The sequence below is a fragment of the Agelaius phoeniceus genome, chromosome 4 (assembly GCF_051311805.1).
Source record: "Agelaius phoeniceus isolate bAgePho1 chromosome 4, bAgePho1.hap1, whole genome shotgun sequence".
In the NCBI taxonomy this organism is placed as follows: Eukaryota; Metazoa; Chordata; class Aves; order Passeriformes; family Icteridae; genus Agelaius; species Agelaius phoeniceus.
In genome coordinates this window covers 65,395,878-65,418,817 of record NC_135268.1, presented here as the reverse complement: position 1 = coordinate 65,418,817, position 22,940 = coordinate 65,395,878, and the positions used below count along the sequence as shown (strand labels likewise).

The window sequence follows — 22,940 nt, the reverse complement described above, 5'->3', positions numbered from 1 at the left end:
CATCTTGTAATTACTTACCAAGATTCATCATCATCTTGCTGCTGCTTTGTCATTAACATTCCTTTCCTGTGCTGGCTCCCCCCAGAAGCAGACCAGTCCCTGTGCTGGCCTGCTGATGCTGTCACACCAATTACCTACTTATTTTCTCATATTTTCTTTCTTTATCCTTCTGTGTTCCATGCTGCACTTGCACATGAAACTCTTGGATGCAGGAACCAATATTTTTCAATGTACAATATCTGGAATAATTATGTCTGAGTTTAAAAATTAAATTCTTCAGGGTTGACTACACTACTACTATTACTAAAGAATTACAGGTTTTGCTGGTCATCCATGTTGGCTTTTCAGTCAAAAGTCAACCAAGTGCATTGAGTTCAAGAACCTGATGTTTGACCATATTACTGAGGGATTGCTGCTGAAAGTTATTTCCAGATTTTGGCATCAGAGCTACCAAAACTGTGTATTAGGATGACAACCCACCCTAAAGGGGAGGGAAGCACCCAAGATTCTGAGCATTTCTCAGATCATAGACCAGCCTGCAGGCAGGAGGGAGACACCACCACCATCCATCCTGTGGCTAAAATCAGCTTCTCTGGGCCTTTATGCTTAGGTAGGACTCAAGAAACTCCAGTTACTCTAGAGGATAAAATTAACCAAAATTTTCCCTATGCTAAACTTCTACTGCTTTTTGCCTGAGAACACTCTCACACATCAGAATTGCCAGGGCATTTTTGTGTGAGGCTCTGGAGCTGCCTCTGTGAAGTTTATAATAAAGAATTTCCCATGGACTGTGCACAACCCTCATCCTTACAGTCAGCTGAGGGATGAAGAAGCTGCCTAGGTCTTGAACATTTTTTATCACAGTAACAAAACATGTAATTTTTTTTCCTCATTGATACATTTAATATTTATGGAGATATCGGTTGTTTTTCTTTGTAATAGAAAGTAAAAGCTCCTGATACACTCCCAACTGCTCCAGTTTCCAGGTCCAGCTGGAAAGCTATGCTTCTTTACATTTTTCACAAATGCTGTCCATGCTCAATGCTGTACTTTGTAGACCCTATCCTTGCTTAAAACCTGGTTTAATATCCAACAAATTCTGTAGCTTATGTTATTATTTAATGGAAGTCCTGAGTAAATCATAGTCATAAGCCACTCAGGAATTCAGTTTCATTATGCAATTTTCTCAGTCTTAGCAGAATTATACAGCACACATTTATTAGTTCTTACAACAACCACTTTCAAGAGTAGGGACCATGAATGCCTCATTGTCCTCACAATGAGGCAGAGAAGTTAAATCTTATTTAGATCAGACATAGTTGCTTCTCATGGGTATTCCTGATGCAGCGTGGCCATAGGAATGACTGAAGTGTCTGTTTAATCTTTTTACAAAGCAAATGGCTTTGGAAAGGACTGTGAGCAAGAGTTCTCATGGTTTCATGAGTGTGTTGGCCTGGACCCGGGCTAAGTGAAGCACATCAAGTGCTGGGCACTGAAGCGTCTCATCCACGAAGGTGCTGATGTCACTGTGGTGCAAAAATGTGCCACAGATTCTGTTATTTCCTCTGAGTCCTTATTCAGCCCCAAATTCAGCACAGAAAATGAGCCTGTCTTTTTTTAAGCACACAGAGATTCTCAATGCTTTATTTTTAGTTTTGATTTTTTTTTTCCTGGTTGAGCTTGAGTGACTGGTTGCTAACTTTGACATCTAAATTTCTTTTAATATTCTTTACACGTTTCCTGGAGCAGTCTTATGTCTTCTTTTTTTTAAAAAATAAGGTATCAGAATACCTGCACAAGGGCACGTAGGTGGGGGTTTTCAATTCTTTTCATATGTGCTATTTTCCCCCATCAGATGAGAGAGTGTACTTTGTCACTATTTCTTTAATATTCCTCTTGCAAACATATCTTTACATATCCAGCTCAGTACTGATGTATTTCTTTGCAGGCATTCTTGTGCCTGTGTCTTTACGATATCTGAAGTAATTCATTCACAATTCACATTGAAATGAATTATCTTCACAATCCTCTTGTGATTTCAGGTAGTGCTGCTATCTCTGACTTACAGCTAGTGTCTCTGATCTGGACATATTGTCAGATGACACTTAATAATTTTAATGATTTTATTACTTCAGTAAGCCTTTTGCAGTCTTTTTCATGTTCAGGTTCTCTATTTTCTTTAATTGTGATGGGGTTTTTTCTCCTTTCTGGAATATTTTTCCCTTTTTACTAGATATTTCACAATTTTTTTAGCTTGGAAGGTAAGAACTCTAGTAAGCATACCATTATTAGCTGCCCATCCCTGATACATTTCTCCTAACGCTGAGGAGGAATATTTACCAAATGTATTCAATAACACAAACAAAACCATTATGCTGTCATGCAATTAAAGGCTGAATTATAATGCACTTGCATGTGTGCACTTAATGAATTTAATTAATTACATTTATTTATGTTCCCCAATTTTTGAGGCCTAGACTTCACCACTTTTGTAAGTTTCTAAATTATTTTAAAAATAATATTTTAATGATGATAATATTTATTTTAATGATGATAATATTTAAATGATTTTAAAAATAATATTGTAATTATTAAAAAGAACAGATGTATTTTGTCACTTAGATTTTATTCCTAGGCTGTCCCATGGTGAAGTTTATTTACAGAGTTGTGCATACCAGACACCACAAAAGAGGCCTTTAGTGATCATGGCCAGAAACACTTACACTCATGATTTCTGGGCTTGTTGCCTGATTTTGGTAGAGGAGATGCTCCAGCAGTTGCAGACTCTCCAACACTTTGGAATCTCTTGACCTTTTCTAGCCCTGGATCTGAAATTACTGATGTGTCCTGGGTTGAAGCCAGGCAGATTTCTGCTGGAGACAGCCACAGACTGAAGTCCCCGGTCCTTGCTGCCTAAAATTGTGACCATAACACCAACCCTAAACTTGCCTATCAGCTGCTTTCAGCCACCATGCAAAGTCTGTCACATCAACACCACCTAACTCTGGTATCTGGGATGGGCAGGAACCAGTATGATTAAATTCAGTATTCACTTAAATTGATTTTTGGGTCACAAGAGTGACTGTGGTTCAGGATGGGATAAAAACATGTCCTGGAGTTAAATTTGCCTCCCAGACTGAATTAGGTTTGGATTTGGGAATAACTGAAGGTGTTTGGGTCTGCTGGGAGACAGCTGAGCTTTAGGTTTAGGTGATGGAGGAGGACACAGGCAAGCAAAGCCTGAGAGTTTGAGGTGGTTTTGGATCTGGCAAGGGTTGCAAGGTTTGATCAGAGGTGTGGCCTCTTTGGTTTTCATAAGGCTGGAAGGCCTCACTGTGTTAAACTAAGCAAGGATTTGCACTGGTGTTGGATTCCTGCTTCTCTTGGCACCAGCCCTAAATTTAGTAAGGGCTTCTTCTCAATCCAATACTGATCTTTCTTCATCAGCCTGTTGCCTAAGGGTTTTCCCAACAAAAATCCTGATTGATCTTGATATCGAAACTTCTGTAAGGTGAAGTCCTAAAATTAGACAGGGATTTCATACTGGCACAAGCCCCACCTGAGTAAAGCCTTTCACATCCACCCTCAACCCTACACCACAGCCCTTGTCAACCTGAGCCTTAAACCCCTGGAATTCCCTAACTGTGACTCTTGCCAACCCAACTCTTGAAGCTCCAGCTGAGAACCTTCACGTCTCAAGAACTCAAAGCAAACAACTTTAGAAATACAGTGGGTCCTATTTCCAGTGCCAGAAAAAGTGCTGTTTAATGTGCAAGTGCAGTGTTTGTATATGACAACTGTGGGCGTTTCAATATACAGCTCCCATGCTCTTTTTCAAAATAGTACTTATTTTGAGCTGATAATGGAAGCTTTCATTAGAAAATTAGTAAAGTTGCATAATTTTTCTCAAGAGTGAAGTGTCAGTTCTGTTCCTTCCATAGGAAGGATAATCCATATCCTTCATCAACAAGAGACGTGGCTAAAAATTTAAGACATGTATTAGAATAATGAGCTGTTCCTGAAATACCTCCTTACCTCCTCTCTGCTGGATCAGAAGGGCTGTCCTGGGATTCCCATTTTGTGGAGAAACTTCCTGAGGTGCTTAGCTAATATCTCTTGACAGTTAGGAAATGCTTCCCCTATGGATACCACAGGACACTCCCACATTTCAGGTGTGCTGGGAGATCATTAAGGAGAGTAGACAAGGTCCTCTTGGTGCCTCCTGGTGCAACATTGCACTAAGCAAAGCTCAGATTGATGGGGACCTTTAACCTTCTTTTTTATAACAGCTTAAGAAAAGAAATATTAAATAAAATGGCAAAAATACGTAGTTCACATTTAACAGGATTTTGAGTGTTGGGAAGAGCTGTGGAGGAATCCAACTCTTTGAGGTGAATGAGCTATGCAATAGGCAAATAATACTCAAGTTATAATAGGGAAAGAAATAATTTAAATTATTAATTTATCTCATTAGTTCCTGTACTCTTTGTCATCGCTTACTACTTAACTCTGAATATTTCCCTATGTTGACTATGGAAAAAGGTGTCCCAGTGTGGAGCACCAGCCAGAAAAACTACCTAAATCCTTGGCTGGATAAAGGACTGGAAGATACAGTGCCACAGACAAAGGAATGGCATGGTCTTTGCAGCTCTACTCATGTCTAAAGAATCCAAGCTGTAAAGAGAGCTCTAAAGCAGGCAGTGGAAGGGATTAGTCATGGGGTGTTGTGCACAGTGACACGGTGTGGAGCAGGTGTGTGCTCAGATTCCTGTGCTCACTGGGCCCTGGGACTCCACTGGGGCCAAAAGTGCAGCAGGAGTCAGTGCTCAGAGTCCACAATGCTGAAAACAAATCCCAGGATATTAGATAAGGATTTTTTTCAGAGATCCACAAATATTTCAGGGTGTGAAAGAAGTACATAGCAAAGGAAGCTTCGCTTATGGTAAAGTGATTTTCTAATTTTCCATCTGATGTTCTGTTGTGCCTTCCTCACTATTCTTTTAACATTGACCACTGCCAGGGAGCTCAGTGAAAAATCCATATGCTCTAGTCAGGATGTTCCCATATAACCATGATTTAGATAACTTGATTGAAATGAATAAACTGTTCCCTTGCACACCGATTTCTAGGACAGGAGCTGAGTGCTGTGAAGCCCCATCCTGTTTGCAGTGAAATGAGGAGTCACAAGCTGACATGCCTGACTGAACTTCCTCCTGTGAGCACTGCTCACCCAGAGCTGGGCTTCTGCTCTGTGTGTGCCTCACTGAGCTTCACAGAAAACTGCCTGGGAGGGTGAGAGGTGTGGGCAGGGTGAGTGATAGGAGGAAGGGTCATAGACAGCTTTGTGTACTAAACATTCCCCCCACGCAAACGCTGCTCTGGGGGTGGCTGCCTTTCTTAGTTTCGAATTTAAAAGCCACAATCCAAAAATAAAAAAGACTGTCACTACAAATAGTAGAAGTGAGGCCAACAAGTCAAACCCGGGCTGGTGCTTTGTTATTTTTTGAAGGGTGGATGTGTGTGGGCTGTGAGGATTATTTGAGCAAGTCACTTTTGAGAAGGAAGAACAATATGGGAAACAAGTGAAAAGTGTTTTAGCTGTTGATAATTTCCTTTTTCATAATAACAATTGAATGGAACATATTAGTAAAACTCACTTACTGTACACCTACACTGTGTAACTTTTAGAGAGTATGTTGGGTGCTTAATCCAAGATGCCAGAGAAGATTCTAGTCCTTTTGACTTAATCACTTGTTTAAAATGTGGTTTAGCATGGCATGTATTTTAGACAGCAAGAAGGACTGTTTATGGTGGTCAGTTAGTCCATGGTAAATTAAAGGGTGAAATTACAAGTCTGCTCTCTACCTGCATTCATTCCCCATGAGGACACTTCCACCCTTAATGGAGAGTGCCAGTGCTGCCTCCCAGGTCCAGCAGAGCTGCTGTGTCCCTGCATCTTCCTCCCTTCTGTGCCATCCTTCTCTCCCTGTGTGACTTGCCCCATTTGCAGCAGTTCCTGTCCCTGGCCCCTGGTGCCACACTGCTCCACAGTCCCTTGGCAGGGATCTTTCTGCCACAGGGGTTTTTTTGCACTTGCATGAGGGGAGCTTTGGCTGTTTGTGGCAGGAGGAGGCTCAGGCTCCTGCTGTGGGGCTGAGTGCCTGACAGCTCCTACCAGCCCTGCCCCTAAAGCCTGTCAGACCCCTCAGCCTCCGTTTCCCACTGTCCATCCCATTGCATATCCATGAGCAGGGATGTGGGAATATTTTTGTGCTGTTTCACCTACATCTGTGTGTGCTCTCTTCTGTTGGTGTTTGTCTGTCTGCAGACACACAGAAATGGTGCAGCCTCACCTGGAATATTGGGTGTATAATATAAGGAAGACACTGAGCTATCAGAGAGTGTCCAAAGGAGGACAACAAAGATGGTGAAGGGCCTTGTGGGGAAGCTGTGAGGAGAGGCTGAGGGCCCTTGGTCTGTTCAGCCTGGAGGAGACTGAGAGGAGATCTCAGTGCAGTTACAAATTCCTCATAAGGGGGAGAGGAGGGGAAGACACTGATCTCTCCTCTCTGGTGACAGTGGCAGGACCTGAAAGGCCATTCCTGAAGCTGTGTCAGGGAGGTTTAGGTTGGATATTAAAGAAAGGTTTTTCAGCCAGGACTTTCCATTTTTAAGGCTCGTGTGATTTATCTGGGAAGAAGTTCAAGACCACCAAATTATTATGGGTTATTACTGGCCTTAACTGGAACTGAAACAGAAGTTAGAAGAAAAGCTGGTCTGAGTCTCTGGTTATAAGCCTTTTTGTCTAGGAAAAAAGTCAGGAGGAAAGACAGTTAAAATAAACACGAATTAATAAGGAAAGGATATCATGCAGTTTCTGCTGACTCTCAGGATCTTTTCTGATGTTTGTTTTGCTTGGCCTTTCCATCTGCACCAAGATATGAAACCCTACAGCTTGAGTTTCGGTGATTTCCCTTTGAAACAAGATGGTGTTTCAGCTCTCCAAAGACTGAAGGCTGAACTATCACAGCTGTGATGGTAGAAGTGTGGAATAACTCCCCTGGCCTCAGTCTCAGTTACTGTAAATAATTTTATGAGGTGTGGTTTCAGCCAGGCTTTCCTGTTGTTCTTGTGTGTGAGGGGGTTTTATGAAGGTGTTTTTTTTCCCTTAACATATTTTTTGTAATGATAACGGTGTCTTCTGAAAAGCCCTGGACTGACACTCTGGACATCAAAGTCTCTGCCCACAGAGCACATACTGAAATACTGCCCAGATGATGTTGTTGAAGCATAATTTGAAGGGATCATTTGTTAAGAGTTGAGGATAATTCAGTCTCTAAAACTACTCAGGCTCTGGCCCTAAGCAGCTACAACAAAGATCAGTTTGTCCCCAGCCTTCTTCACCTTCTTTTTTCTCCCCTCTAAATCTGTTCAAAGCATTTCCCAATGTCTTATTCTTTCAGATAATTTGACAGTAGACTGAGTAATTTTCCCCTATCTCATGGTCATAATGCTGGCCATTTCAGGTAAAGTTGATTTTCATGCAGTCTGGTTAATTTGGACACCCAACTTGTGTGGTCAATATATGGTTCTTAACATCCCATACCTGGTCACCAGGTGGATTAGTCCTGCCTGGTCACCAACATTTAGTTCTGAATTCTCTCCTACAGCTTTTCTTCATGGTTTAACTCAGGTTTTCCATGTTTTGATTTCCAAGGGGTTCCAGCTCTGCAGGCTGTGGGCTGGCAGGGTCACAGCTCAGCACAGCCCTGGTGTCCCTGGACAGCACACGTGGGTCAGGTGGGTGGCTGCAGCAGGCAGGAAAGGCAGTGCTGAGAGCAAGATTTAATGGCTTCTGCCAAGGCAGACTCTTCCATGCAGGGGACATGCACTTTTCTTGGTATAGCAGCTATAGGTTATCTCCTGACCTATAAAAAACCACAGATTTACAATTGCTTATCTCAGATGTGAGGGTAGGTCCTGACCTTGGTGTTCTGAATCTTGTTTTGTGGCATTTTTAACAGACAAAAACAATCAAAATCTTCAAGGGCTGATTTCTTCCTGATAGAAATACTTTGTGCTTTATTTGTGATGTTCTCTTCTGGATGAAGTCAAAGATGCCTGCATGTGGTGAGTTCTTCCAAAGCCCCTCAAAGACAAATCTGGGGAGTTGGTTTCCTCTACTCATTATTGTTGCAGAACATCAGACTATCATTTGGACTGAACTCAGGAAGAAAAAGGCCAATAATTAGCAGGTACTTCAAACCCATTTATATGTTTGTATTGTTTTTTAAATTATACATAGATAAAAAAATCTAAGTTTCAGTGGATGAAGATAATTCATAAACTTGAGGCAAGTTTTATGTTTTGTCAGCATTTTTAAATTTTGTTGTCTGGCTTGAATTTTCTAAGTATGTATTTTTGCTTGATCTCTCTGGAGACAGGGATGGTTTCAAAGGAGCTTCCTAATCTTACTTTTAAAGAAGTGGTTATCCTTAACACCAGAACACCCCAAGCAAGGTTTCAAATGCCCAGAGGGTAAGAGAATGTTGTCCACAGGAACTGCCCAGGCCAGTTTGAAAGCTGGTGCAGTGGAAGTTGGCAGAAGCAGCAGTGTGTTCCAGTGGCTAATGGCAGTGAGGAAACTGTCTGGCATGTGGCAAGGTGAGCACAAACCTCACCTGAACCTCAGGTGTCCCTGTGGAGCAGTTCTCAGCTTTCAAGGACAGTCTAGGTGATATTGCAAGATTGGAAATGTCAGCCTGAGGCAAAGCATTGCCCAACACCATCTTGAAGGGAAATACTTTCACTGGCAGACTCAGCACTGCTGATTCCAAGGAATAAGTTCACAGCTCTGGGAGTACATGGATTGCTCATGGTAGCCAATAGGCACCTGACCTGAAACACACCTGTCCTTGGGCACCAGTGTTAGTGGGACACAGCTTCTTCCTGTTGGATGGGAATCTGACAGCTCTTTTTTCCCCAGTATTTTCTGTTCCATTCATGGAGATGGCAGTGTTTGCAATGACACTGTAGGAAATTCAGGTTCAAGTCTTCTGTTGTGTGTCTGGGGTGGTACAAACCCCTGTATCCAGATGGTCATGAGAGGAGATGCTGGGAAGAAGAACTGGACACTCAGATTGCAGGTTCTGTCCGTGGGGTTCTGCACACCCTTCATTGTATGACACTGCATGTAAAACAAACCATCCTCCTGCAGCCTCCAGGCTGCAATGAAAGGGTTTATAGGCACTCTATAAACATCACAGAGACCTAGTGTGCAGCAGCAAATGCAGGCTTTTGTGGTACAATGGATTTTCAAGCAGCACAGTCAGAGCTGGCTGCCAGAGATCAGCTGAGGAGCAGCCCTGTGTGAGGAGCCACAGAGCTGTGCCAGCTGCTCTGGCCTGAGTGTTATCTGCACTGATTAGCCCAAGTGCAAAGCAATGCTGCTGCAGTCACTCTGCATCTGCTTTCTGAGCCAGCTTGTCCAGAACCAGCTCTGGTATTTCCACACAGTAGCACATTGTCTGTGTGAATATATTCTCCATGCTGCCCATAAAATCACTCTGTAGCACCCTCACTGCTTGCACGTGCCATTGCTAACCCATATGGTTCTGTGCCTGGAGGCCCCTAGTATAGCACATACAAGTGAAAAGGGCCAAATTTCCCCATATTATTTACTGCTACAGTACATACTTCCTACCCTAGATAATCTAGATCACATGTATTTAATGTGACTTCTAAGACCAAAGTTACTTAATGCTGCTCAGAGATGGCTTTTATTTCGCAATACCAGCATTTAAAAGTATTTTGTGTATTGCTTCTAATGTAGCTGCCAGTTTTGGTAAATATATATTCCAGTGGAAAAATTAAGCAGTGTAGACAGCAATGTAAAAAGCAGACTATAAAGTAGGCTTAAGAAAGACATCTCTAAGTGGGTTATCATCACATGGATATAAAACATAGAGAAGAGAAAATGCAATGCTGTTCATCAAAGCTATGATCGCTTATGTAAGGGTTGAACAAGGATAAGTACTTATGAATAATTCTTCTTTTGACTTCTAGTTGTCCTTTAAATACTTAAAATATGTTTTAGAAACAGATTGTGGAGCACTGGGATGAAAATGCATAGACTTGGGGAAAAGAATAAAGTATATCAAATTGAGCTGAAATCTTTATGAAAAACCATAATGAATGTTGGTAAACCTGATGCCTAAAGGAGCAGTGGTGGAGAAACTCTGTACAACAGTCTTCAAAGAACATGTGGGAGAAGGGAAGGCTTTGCAGGAAATAGGGGATGTGTCCTTTTGGGTGTTTATTTGCCCCTGGTGCTGTACCCTCAGCAGAGCCAGGAGGCTGCGTGGCTGTGCTGACAGCAGGCTGCTCAGCAGATGGAAGCATTACACTCAGATCCAGAGGGGAAAAGGATCTGCTGGTGCCAAAGCCTTGTTACCATGACACCTAATCTGGTTTAGAGAAATCTCTAGCAATTTGTAGCAAACTGTCTGAGAGGTGATAACCGGTTTAGATTTATGCAAGGAAATTCTCAGAGAAATTCTGAAGTCCTCAAGTGCCACACAAAGGATAACAAATATTGGAGGGCAGAAAAGAAAACCCATTCTAGGGAGGTTGCTTGGGCTTTTCAATCATAGCTGTAATGCTGTGCAAATGTTCATGCAGATGTCAGCACTCAGTCAGAAAGATAAGTAAGCAAAACTTGTGTTTGTTTAAAAGATAATTGGTGCTAGTGAAGTGCAGCATATTTTGTGCTTACCTGAGGCATGATTACCAGAATGGCAACTGGTCTTAATCTCCCAATATCAACAGAAGGAGCATTTGTTTCCTTAGCTAGCTTGTTCCACTTTGTATGTATTAATGGCCCATACCACTTATAAAAAATGTTGGGCTCATCTTTATTTAGGACTCCATCTTTGTGACATCTGCAAATTTTTCCACGGTGATTTTCTTTTTACTTCCATACCATTCCATGATGAGCCTCACTGAGGATGTATTGAAATCTTTCTGCTAGCTCTGAATCTGTGCACTGTTTGGGTTATTTGTGTTTTGTATCACCCCATCTCTATCAGGATGTCAAGGATGAAACACTGAATACAATGCTTGTTCTTTCATCAGATTCTTTATCTATTTTGCCTGAGGTGGACAAACTTTTTGTTTGTTTGTTTGTTTGTTTGTTTGCACAGATCTCCCCCAATATATTTGCATATTTTTAATGTCAGCACAACAGTTGCACTCCTCCAGTCTTTTGGAACTTCACACTACCTGCATTTAATGTTGTTAATGCCAAAATCTATCAAGAGGTAACAGTAGGCCAGAGCTACTCCACATTCTGCTTTTTCACAATTCTTGGGTGCAAATAATGCAGGTTGGCTTAGTAACAGTATCCCAAGAGATGCCTTTTTATCATCATCTGACTTATTTGCTAACTCGACCACAGTTCATCATCTTCATGTGACGTTGGAATATCATATTCCTTCCTCCAAATAGAAAAGAAAACTCTTTAGTACTTCTGCATTTTCTGCATTGTTGTTGACAGGTTTATAATTTCCTTTGACTAATGGGCCTTCTATGATAGCTAGGGTTTATTTTGTTCTTAATGCATGTCTAAAATTTCTACTTGCTGTCTTAACTTCACTCCCAACTTCCTCTTTTAGCAGATTTCTGCCATACGCTGGCAGTCGCCCACCCTGCGGCAGCTTGTCATGAAAACCTGTCTTTCAAGAGGTTTTTTTCAAAAAGAATCCTCTCAGGAAGGGGCTTCCTGGAAAAAAGGCCACTCACACACCACAGCAGGACCTGAGCTTCCTGCAACCCAGAAGGCAGCAGGGCTCAGTAATTGTTTGCTGAGGCCATCTGTACCGGTTTGGAGGGTTTTAGCTGTGGTGGAAACATTCCTGTGATAAGCAGTGCATGCTTGGGTTGAGGGGATTTGTGATGTTTTAGGATATTCATGAGTGAGCTGCCTGTGGGTGCTGCGGGTGCACTGACTGATCCCCTGATGGGCTGAGCATGTCTTCAGTGAGGAGCTACCCAAGGCTGTGATGTCCAGAAAGCCTTGAGGTCAGGCTGTGGGTTTGCCTGAGCCTGCCAGCTCTGAGAACGTGACACTCACCAGTCCCTGTGTCAGAGCACTGTGCAGAGGGGAGGCTTTGTGCACAGGCCACAGAGGTACAAAAAGGGGAGGAAATGGCCTGCCAGGAAATACACCCTGCCTTCAGCACAGTGGCAGAACCTGGGCTCGGTGTGGTTTGTAGAAATCAATAATACTGATTTGCAGTGGAGGGGAAAAGCTGGAGAGCACATGGACACATGGGAACTTTGGCTGCCTGAGCATGAGTGCCAAGTGCCATTGGAGGTGCTCTGAGCAGTGGGGCCGTGTCTGCAGCTGCAGCTCCAAGGACAGGACTGCCTCATGCAGCTCCTATTTCATAGCTGTCAGCTCCTTGGGAAAGCTCAGGATACCTCAAGGCATCTCAAATGACAAAAAAATGCAAATTGTTAGGCATTTGAATTAAGCCCATTGAGCAAGAGTCAGATTAATACACCATAATTGAGGAAGCTAAGTGGAGATACTTTATTTGCAAATGAAGCTTCCTTCATAACCAATGGAAATCTAGGGAATGCACCCTAGTAATTTGATAAAGAATAGGGAGGTGCATTTGGGGAAGCTGAGTTGCTCTTTGGAAATATTGTCCATTGGAATATGGGACACTTTTGCCTCAACAGAGGCACATTGTGGCTGCTCAGGTACCTCACCTGGCCCTGGCTGCTGCTCCTGGGGTGCAGGATGTGTGTTACAGCTGCCCTCCCTGTGCAGATGTCACTGATGCAGCATCTTAAATAATATTAGCCATTTATGTGTGCAACAGGAAAGCCAAAACCAAGCCCTAGAACTCCACTACAAAGGAGCATTACCCAGCTAGCTCACACAGCCACATCTTGGTTTTGGTGTATTAATCTGCAGCTGAATCTCACTTGCTGTGTTTGATGATTCCAAGACTCAGATATGTTGAAACAATTGTTATTTCCCAGCCTAAGGTCGTGCTTAGTTTGTTTGGGAAGGTAACATTTCCACTCTGCCTGCCAAAGTGTAGCTGCTGTGGCCACAGCTGTACGTGGTTTCTTTTTAACCTGTGCCGGATATGTCCTGGGCTCAGATGCTCTATTTGTGAAAGCAGAAAGTACCAGCAGCTTTCTGTCCTTTGCACCACTGAGCCCCACAGAGTCTTCACATGGTTTATGCCCATTAGTGACCACAGGGAGAGGAGAGCCTTGGCACACCCAGCAATGTGCACCATGGCCTGAAGCGAGGGAGGCACACTGATATCATCTGGGCCAGCAGCTGCAGCACTGTGTGATTGTCCCTTATAAATTACAGCTTCTGGCACCTCGGTTTTGCTGTGCTTTATTCCTGATGTGAAGAGATGTTTTGCAAGAGGAGAAAGAGGAAATTGCAAAGACTTTCCCAGGCACCAGTCTGTTCCCATCAGAAACAGAGTTGTTCTACTTCTGCAAACACATCGGCTCTCATCAAGGCAAAATTCTCTCCACTTTCCTGGAGGAGAAAATCACTGGAAATGCTTTGTGGCATCAGTGAGTTTTGTGTGAGAGAAACAGAGGAGAAATCCCTTCTTTTTCTCAGCCATTCAACATGTCACCAGATAATTCTGCCCTGATGCACAGGAGAAGATTCAGCTATGAATGGGGCTGAATAATAATTTGAATATATCTGTCAGGGGAAGATTTCAAATTGCTTTATAAACAGCAAGAAAGTAAGTTTCATAACACTTGGTGATGTAAAGCAAGGTGAAGGAAAATTCATATCATGCTGAAAATATGTGGTTGGCTCAATTTTGAAAAATATAGGCCTTGGAAAAATAAATGAGCTGCCTTATCATTGTACTAAGAGCAGAAATAACTATAATATTAAAAAATAGAGAAAGAAACAAAATAAACACTGTTTACAAATTAGAGGTTAGAACAGCTCGAGCTCTTCAGATTTTTGGCAGCAGGAATGAGAGCTTGCAGGCAAAGACAATTTTATGCTGCACTGAAACTTTTGGTACCTTGTTTCACTGGTGGTTGGGTAGCCCACATGTTTTCTAAAAGTCTTCCTATAGACTTCCAGTTTTTCAATTAACTGTATGCTTTGTGAATACCATTTTTTCTAACCATTATTACCTCCTCTTGATATGCAGATAAATATTATAACAGAGCTGACTGATAGGCTTCAAAATCAGATTGCCATAATTCCTCCTATATTCATTCCTACTGCACACTGCAATGTTTCACAGTGCATGGTCCTGGCCTCAGCTCTGGTCTGTAACTCCATGGCATCTCCTGTGCTTGCTTATACTGATCCATCCTATATCATATTTATTTCTGCCTTAAGATTATGTGGGGCATGGGTATAACTCATTGTTTAAATAACTTTGTTTCTGGCAAACCATCATGTTCATTTATGGATAGTAAAATTACCAAGAGATGAGTCACAGACAATGCCACCCATGTCTCTCCCGTTTCCTCATTCTCAGTTCAAGATATTTTCATTAGGACTGATACAGTTTGATGTTTAAACTTCTCTTGAAAATGCTTTATTTGGGATACGTTCTTCAATCTAAAGTGGGGAGCTGGGCTCTGGAGTCATCTGTACCGTGTCTGTGACAGAGTGTGTGCTCTTCAGAGCTGGACTGCAGGGTACCAGACAGCTTCCCCAAGGAGACAGCACTCCTTTGTTCAGTTCTGGCTGCGTTCTTGGCTTATTAATTGAATTCTTGGCACAGTTGTTGGACAGATGTCCACAGCGGTCACAATCACAAGACTGTTGTGGGTCTTCTGGTTGTTAGGTTTGGTTTCTAAGGAGCTTTCAGCCCCATTTTCATTGTCTGTGCCCTTTTGAGAAATAGCTGTCCTCTCCACCACCTTTCTGAAGGGTGAGGCAATTTTCTACATAGTTCTCTCTCGTCCTGATAGCACTGCTATGTCACAATAATTCAGTTATATCAAATCCACAAATATTTTTTATTTAACCATTGGAGAGAAGGTAAAAAAAAAATAGAGGTGCTGTTTCTGCTGGGTTTTTACTGTTTATATTAGCTTCACCTGAGTCCTGCAGGAAGTCCCAGCAAAATTCATGGTGAATGTACCAGGCAATGGATTGAGCCTGAGGAAATATGACACAATGACTAAGGTGCCAAGAGCCAAACTACAGTTCAACAAGTGACTGCAGAGAAATCAGCTGAGGCATTCCCATAATGACAAGGAAACAATCTGTATAACATATTTTAAGAGCAGTGATGTATAATGTAATAATATTTTTATTGTTCCTATGGAAGGTCCATCTAGCCCAGTATTTGTTTTCTTCAAAACCTTCAAAGTGGTGAATGTACTGGAGGGAGAAGTTTTATATTTTTTCAATTGATGATGTGTTTTCCTGTTTCAGGTTTTCCTAGGCTCACTTGAAACCTGACTGAACTCCTAACATCCACAGCATCCTGAAACAAGGAGATCTACAGCTTAATCACACAATCACCACATTTTGTGGCATTTTCCTCTGCCTCTTTTTGCAGTGGAGTATCTTGCACTAAAAGTGCTGTGAAGCCTGATGGATTCGTACTATGGCATGAAGCTGTTCTCAAATTTGTTCTTGGTTCCCTTGCTGATAATCACTAAATGTTCTGTTTGCAGTTTTACTATTGCTGAGTATTGAAGTGCCAGCTTTTTGGAACTCTTACAACCCAAGCTCTCATTCCTCAGTAGTAACAACCAGCTCAGGGCCCCTTTTATTTGCTGTTAGGAAGATTTTTGCAATTATGTGCTCTGCATTTCAGCTTGCTCTGTTGCTCAGTATTATTAAGTCTCTCCCCACACCCAGCATTTATCTTTACTACCCCAAGTAACTCAGTATCAGCACATTTTTCATCTCCCTTCTCACAGCAAATTTTGCATTATAGTACTTTTGTTATGTTGTTTATGACTATGTTGAACAGCTTTAATGCCATGCCAGTCCCCAAGGAAGGAAAATGCCTTTCTTCACAGTGAAAACTCTGTTTAAATCCTGCCTTCTTTTTTCCCATCTTCTTGCCATTTTTTGGATATTGGTGGTCGGTTTCTTGAAAAGTCTTGAAAAGTAACAGCACTGAAGGTGTTTTAGAAATCTGAATAGGCTGTATGTGCTGGATGTCCCTTTCCACATACTCAGTGACTCCTTCAGGGAACTCCAGCAGATTTACTTGTGAGGCATAAGTCTTCTTTCTAAGAACTATGCCTGCTCCTTCATAATACATTATTGTCTCTCCTAATTGTTTTACTACACTCTTTATTAATTCACTCTGGTCCAGATACCATGCCTGTAGAACCCTAACTTTTGGAACAATTAAAGAAAAATCACAATCACATTTATCTTTCTCTTCTCGGAAAAAAATGCTGCTTTTAAGCTGAAGGTTATACACCACAGTTTGACTACATTACCTTAGAACTCCTGAGAAAGGAGGTGAAAGGGTCTTGCATGGGAACTTCCCCAACTCTCTTAGAGAAGTAAGATATTTATTCAGCTTTTCTGTAATGCTGTTGTATGATCTTATCTGCTCTGAGGCTTACTTTAAACTTCAATCACATATTGACTCTACTGGTTCCCTGCTTTGCTTCCTGAACTTGATGCATTTGGAAAAGGATTTACTATCAATTTCTATACTTCCTGCAAGTTGCTTTTAAACAACAGTTCTGGCACATCTTACTTTACTTTTAGTCTTTTAAAATTCATTATTATGTATGTATTTGCATATGCATTGGGTTTTAAAGGACACAGTGATAGATTCCACATCCTTACAGAATGTGAAATATCTGCTCAGGTTTGCTCAGTTCAAATGAAGGATTGCAGTGAGGAAGCCTGCCAGGAAGATGCTAAAAGCAGTGTTAAAGAGAGTTAAAGTCTTCATGTTAACAAGAGTTTAAAGGTAATTGTGGGAGCAACAAGGCAAACATAGCCCACATATAAAGAAGGATTTGAGAAATGGCATGAGGGTATCATTAAGCTCAAAGGGCAGGATGAGGTGTCCTGTTGTTAGGGAGCAAAGCTGAAAACTGCCAGCTTTCCCTGGAAATACTTGCCAGCCACACCAGCAACTTCAGCTCCCTCCACCAGGCAGAAGCCTGCAGGAGCTCCACACTTCTCACACAAGAAAGGTTTTGATGCTGCTGCAGCCTTCCAGCCCTGGGATGCTGCTTCTTTTGTTGTGCCCAAATTAAAGCTTGCTCCTGAGACATGTCTGCTTTCACATTCTTCTAATGATGATTTCATACCTCAATCCTCCTACGTGGTACTGAAACCTGTGGCCACCAAGCTTGCTGGTGTTCCTGCCTCTCTAAACGAGTCTGCAGCTGGAGAGCTCTGAAAGGCTCGATTGCCGCGCTGGGTTTGATGTCTTGCCCTCCACTCTTCTTGGTGGGAGCCATCTTAAAAAGGCTGTAGTTCTGTGAGTAGTAATTTCCTTCTGGAAACTTCTCAGCCATGTAAGTTACATGGCTTTGAGAAGATGAAAATGTTGTTAGTCACTAGAGCAGACTGGAATTGTTCTGATGATTTCCGTTACCGAGCACTTCACTGCAGCAGCCTGGAAGGAGTAGGAGGAGATCACAGCACAGAGCACTCAAATCATGAATTGCATGTTGCAGGTTTAGCTGGGGGTTATTTGGGATTCTCTGCCCCTGCAGCTGAGCCTATCTTCCATTTGCTCAGTTTCAAAAGTGAAAAAAACAGCACTTTACCTTGAGACGTGTTTCACTGCCACTAAAAATTTGGTGTTTACAGTCATTCCAATTATATGCTTAGTGTGAGACTGGTTGCATTTTGGATTTTAAGGAAATGTTCCTTTGGAACTCATGATGGAAACTGATGTTTCTCACTGGGCTTGCCAGAACACAGGTTAGCAGATGAGCTCATGTGGGAAAAGTTGATACTTTGTGCTAACAAGGGCAGGCAAGTTAAGGAAAATACATTCTTCTCGTCTCAATAATGGCCTTCTCCTCACTTAATAAGTATAATCACAAGGATTGAAAATCCCAGCTATCCACAGTGTGGTTATTTCCTCTGAAAACAAGGTAGGTGTCAGATTACTTCCTTGGAATTTTTACAAAACCCTGTTTTTCAGACATTGTCCATGTTCTTTCTAGATATTTCATGGAACTGCAAAACACATTAGTTAAATGGGCATCCCTGGGTTTCCCATCACAGATCTCAGTCGTGTAGATGCCAAACCCAAATTGTAGCTGCTCCCACACAAGCACACTGAGAGGCAGGCAGGAGAGAGTGTTGTTTGCTGCATAGAGGAGTGATACAATCTGCTTGCAAGTGCAGCACAGCAAAAAAGAAATGGAATAATCTGTGATGCCAGGGACAGCCATGACCGCAGACAGATCACTTTACCCTTGTCCTGCACATCAGCAGCTCTGTAATACTGAAGACAAGGAGGGATGTACAAGCTGTCAGCCAAATATGTTGAAGTATTAGTGAGTTTATTTCCTTAAAGCTTCATCCAGAAAGCGTGACAGAAATAGCAAAATGCCTTCAGGAAGCCTTGCTTTTTCTGGCATGCTTCCTCCATCCATAATGGATTGTTCTGTCTCTACAGGGATACAGTTGGGTCCTGGAATTGGTTATGTAACAAATTAATTGCAGTATTTGTCAGCATTAGAAAACAACAACAAAAAAAGCCAAGAAGGAAGTTGTATTTCTACAAAAGTTTTGGTAAAAGTCCTATAAACACAACAGCATATTGCTAATGAAAACATTTGCTCTTTTTCACATCTCTTTATCTTTGGAATTTAAATGTTTTTCAAGTTTGTCTGGCAATTCCAGTGAACAAACAAAGAAAAGTACCCTCTTTGTACCTAAATATATTGTCATTTTAATGCATGCCTGTTGAGCAGAGGGTCAGAATCCTTTTACCTCTTGGAGCAGGGAAGAAGCATGCCATTATTGATGTGTACTGCTCTGTTACTGAGAGGCCCCTTTAGGGCCCCTTGATCGTGTCTCTGGAGCCAGACTTGTCTGCATTCCCATGGGGGAGCTGCTAAAAGAAAGAGCAGCAAGGAAAATCCAAAATGAGCACAATTCTGGGGCAAACAACAGCATGAGAAATGCCTGAGCATATTTAAAGGCTTAGGTGTGTTGTACATTCAAACAGGTAACCCAGTCCTGAATCCCACAGTCAGGACTCCAGCTTTTAATCTGTCACTTCTGTATTTCTGTCATTCTCTGATGTTTTTCAAGCACAGTACAGGTATCTGAAATTTGACACAAACACTTTCATTCCTTGAGACTGAGCATGTTTTTGTGCCTTTTTTTTTTTTTTTTTTTTTTTTTTTTTTTTCAGGGTAATTGGCAGAATACAAATAACCAAAACAAAAATCCCCAAGCACCCTGTTCTTATTCCCACCCCAAGTTTGCACTTTGGATGGTGCCTGGTTTGGTGCAGACAGCTTAGACTGGGCTCCTTATGACTCCTTGTGCCATATGGCTGAACAAAAAGCAAGGAAAGAAACTCTCCTGGTGCAGCTGGAGCTCAAAGTGTGTAGTGAACCATCACAAGGGGGAAATCAGGTATAAACAGAGATTGTGCAAGAAACAAAAAGACTGATGGCCACAGGCAAAATGTGTCTCAAGGCCAGGAAGTGAGACTTGCCAAGTGTCAGCTAAATTAGACATGGGAAGACAATTATAACAAATAAACCAAGGCTTTGCAAGCATGTTAAAAAAAAAAAAAAAAAAAAGAGAACCAGGAAGGAGGAAGCAAAGCCACAAAGCATTGAGGGACAGTGTCTTTCTCAGAATTCTGGGTGAGCTCATTAATGAACTCACGAATAAGTATTTTCATAAGTCTGTTAGATTTGGAGTCTAGTTCAGCTAAAAATTACATTCTATTTTTCATAATGAGGGTTATGCAAATTCTGTATTCTGGAAGAATGGAGGGGAAAGCAGTATCAGAACTACAGTCCCTTCAATCTGATTTGCCATATGCAAATTTGAAGAAACAAAGACTATGAAGATGTTGAGATAAATGAGATAAACCAGATTTTTTCCCTGATAGTAGACCATGTCAGGCTAACCTGACCATTCCCTTTGACAAGAACATTATGGGTTATATTTACTGAAAAAATTGGGTTGGAATGTTTCCCCACAACAGCAGATTATTGTAATTCAAAATAATTGGATGGCTTCAATGACCACCAAACCTGCCAGAGGTCAAGAAGCATTCAAGCAATGTTCTCAAGCACATGGTGTGATTTTTGAGATATTCCTGTGCAGAGCCAGGAGTTGGACTCCATGATTCTTGTTTAGGTCCCTTCCAACTCAGGATATTCTATGATTCCATAATTTCAAGAGTATGTATTATGTGGACTGATAAAAGCTTCATATTCAAGTAATGAGTTTATTAGTTTGAGACAATTGAGAAGGAGCAAACTCATAAAATAGCTGTGATTTCCTGATATTACACAAGTGTGATCCTAAAAACTACTGGGCACAGCTTTTCCAGGAGGAAGGAGCAAGCCTCCAAGTTCTCCCAGGCGGATCCCTGCATGCAAATTGGGTCACACAGAAAGCTTGGCTTTTTCAGAAACAAAGTTCAACTCAGAAAAGGAGACGGGCTGTTACCTTGTAACAGTTTGTATCAGGGTTAGGCTTTGGTTTGTGGGTGGGGAATATTTTCCTTGTGCAGGACAGAGTGTGCCTTTCCAGCACGTTTGGCAGCCCCCTCGTTAGCATGCTCTGCTATCCAGTAATAACACACACAGTCATTTTAATCACGGGCTGTACCCTATAAAATGAAATCACAGGGCAAGTTCAGCCAACAAAGTGAAGGTTCCCCACACCTGCTTCAGCTTAATGCACTAATCTGCCTTCTCTGGAGACAGAAACTTCTGGGTTTAGTCAGGCAGGAAAATAAACGCTGTAGTTTCCACCAACAGTCAGGATGTTCTGACACAGAACTCCCACCAAAATCGGTGGAACAGCTACATTCAGACAGCTTTCCTGGTTGTGGTCTTCCTATGGGACTTGTGTTACCCAGCCTGCCCACGGCTGTGCACAGCTCTCAGCCCTTGTGCAACAGAAACCCGAGGCTGCTGTTGGCTGCAGCTGAGAGAAAGCTTAAGAAAATTCACTTTCCTTAGGCCCTGCCAGTGCAATGCCTTCTTCATCCTCAGAAATGATTTTTCTGTTTACATTGAGGCTCCTTCACATCCAATAGCAGGTGTTAACAGCACCGTGTTTATGTTACAAATCAATCAAAGGTCATCACCAAACCCCATTTCCAGCTTGGGTCAGTCCCTGTTGTACTTTAAACATGGGGATTTTCATTTCACAGACCAAGACCCCTCTCTGTTGTATTCAGAAGAGGGATTCTCTTTGCTACTTCGTACTACAAAGTTCTGTGAATGACAAAGAGAAATACAAATAAATAGCATTGACAGGAAATATTGCACCACCACCTTATTTTCTGACCACAGAAACTACTCTGGTACCACCATAAAGGTCAAAAGCTTTAAAACTAGTTTGAAGTATAAGCTGTGTAATCACTAAAGAAATCTGCTGCTTTTTACTCAAACAAGCCTCAGAATGATAAACAGATCAATATTATAGTAATACTGCCTTATTGAGTGCTCTCTTTTAAGTTATATTTTTGTTACAAAAGTAAATAGAGTTAAAACTGATCACTTTGTACTTCTCAGAATAGTAATTATTTAATAGTAATCATTTAAATTTAATAGCAATCATTTTTACAAGGCAAAACCCACATTTTAAGTTGTGGAACACTTTTAAATAGGTTTTTCGTATGTTTTCTTATTTTGCTTCTGCATACTTTTAAATGTAATTTTGATTTTTCACACCTCTGCTCATATCACAGAATAAGCTGAGTTGGAAGAATCATCAAGTGCAGCTCCTGGCCCTGCACAGGAGCATCCCCACAGATCACACCACGGGTCCAAGAGCATTGTCCAAATGCTTCTTGAACTCTGTCAGGCTTGGGGCTGTGACCACTGCCCTGGGGAGCCTGTTCCAGTGCCAACCACCCCCTGGGTGAGGAACCTTTTTCTAATATCTATCATAAACTTCCCCTGACACTAAATGATTTTCAATTTTGGGACTAAAAACCACATAAAATTTAAAAAACCAACCCCCAAACTCTTCTTTTTTTTAACCTACAACTCCTTCCGTCCCCCTCCTCAAACATCTGAGAAGTAATAAACAGCAAATGGAAAAACAAACAAAAGCCCCCAAAAATTTAAAATTTTGAATTATATACTGTACTATAACTTTAGATATACTTCTACATCTAAAATTAACATTTAACATGTTAATTTAACGGCAGCCAGTGCCTGCATGGGGTTCCCGATGGACACAGGGCACACAGGGCAGTGCCTGCATGGGGTTCCCGATGGACACAGGGCACACGGGGCAGTGCCTGCATGGGGTTCCCGATGGACACAGGACACTGGCAAAGGAATGTCCCGTTTGTGGCTGTGCTACAGGCTCCTTTCTCCCTCCCCCTGGTGACTTCCAGGCAGGCACCTGTGCCAGACCCTGCTGCCAGTCAGATAAAAGCCGCTCCCCATGTCACGTCCTCTGGGGCTGCAGCTTCTGGCGGTGGTGGAGTCACGGTCCCTGAGGTGTTTAGGGGAAGACTACGCGGCCCTCAGTGCCCTGGTCTGGTTGCCTTGGCGGTGTTCGGTCACGGGTTTGGCCGGATGGTCTGGATTCGGTGGTGCTGTGCCAGGCGCACAGACCCGAGCAGTGGCCGCCGGCAGCGTTCAGCACACGCAGCGCCGGCAGAGCCGAGCGGTGGCTGGGCTGGGGCTGGGGCTGAGGCCGGACCCCGCAGAGCCCCGCAGAGCCCCGGCAGGGGCGGCGCTCCAGCGGCGGC

The 22,940-nt window shown here is 42.3% G+C and overlaps 1 protein-coding gene across 1 annotated transcript in view; it reads left to right on the top strand.

The window, feature by feature from the left end:
• SH3BP2 (SH3 domain binding protein 2) overlaps nt 1-22,940 on the top strand; it is a 62,395-nt gene that overhangs the window by 2,917 nt on the left and 36,538 nt on the right. The window lies entirely within an intron of this gene.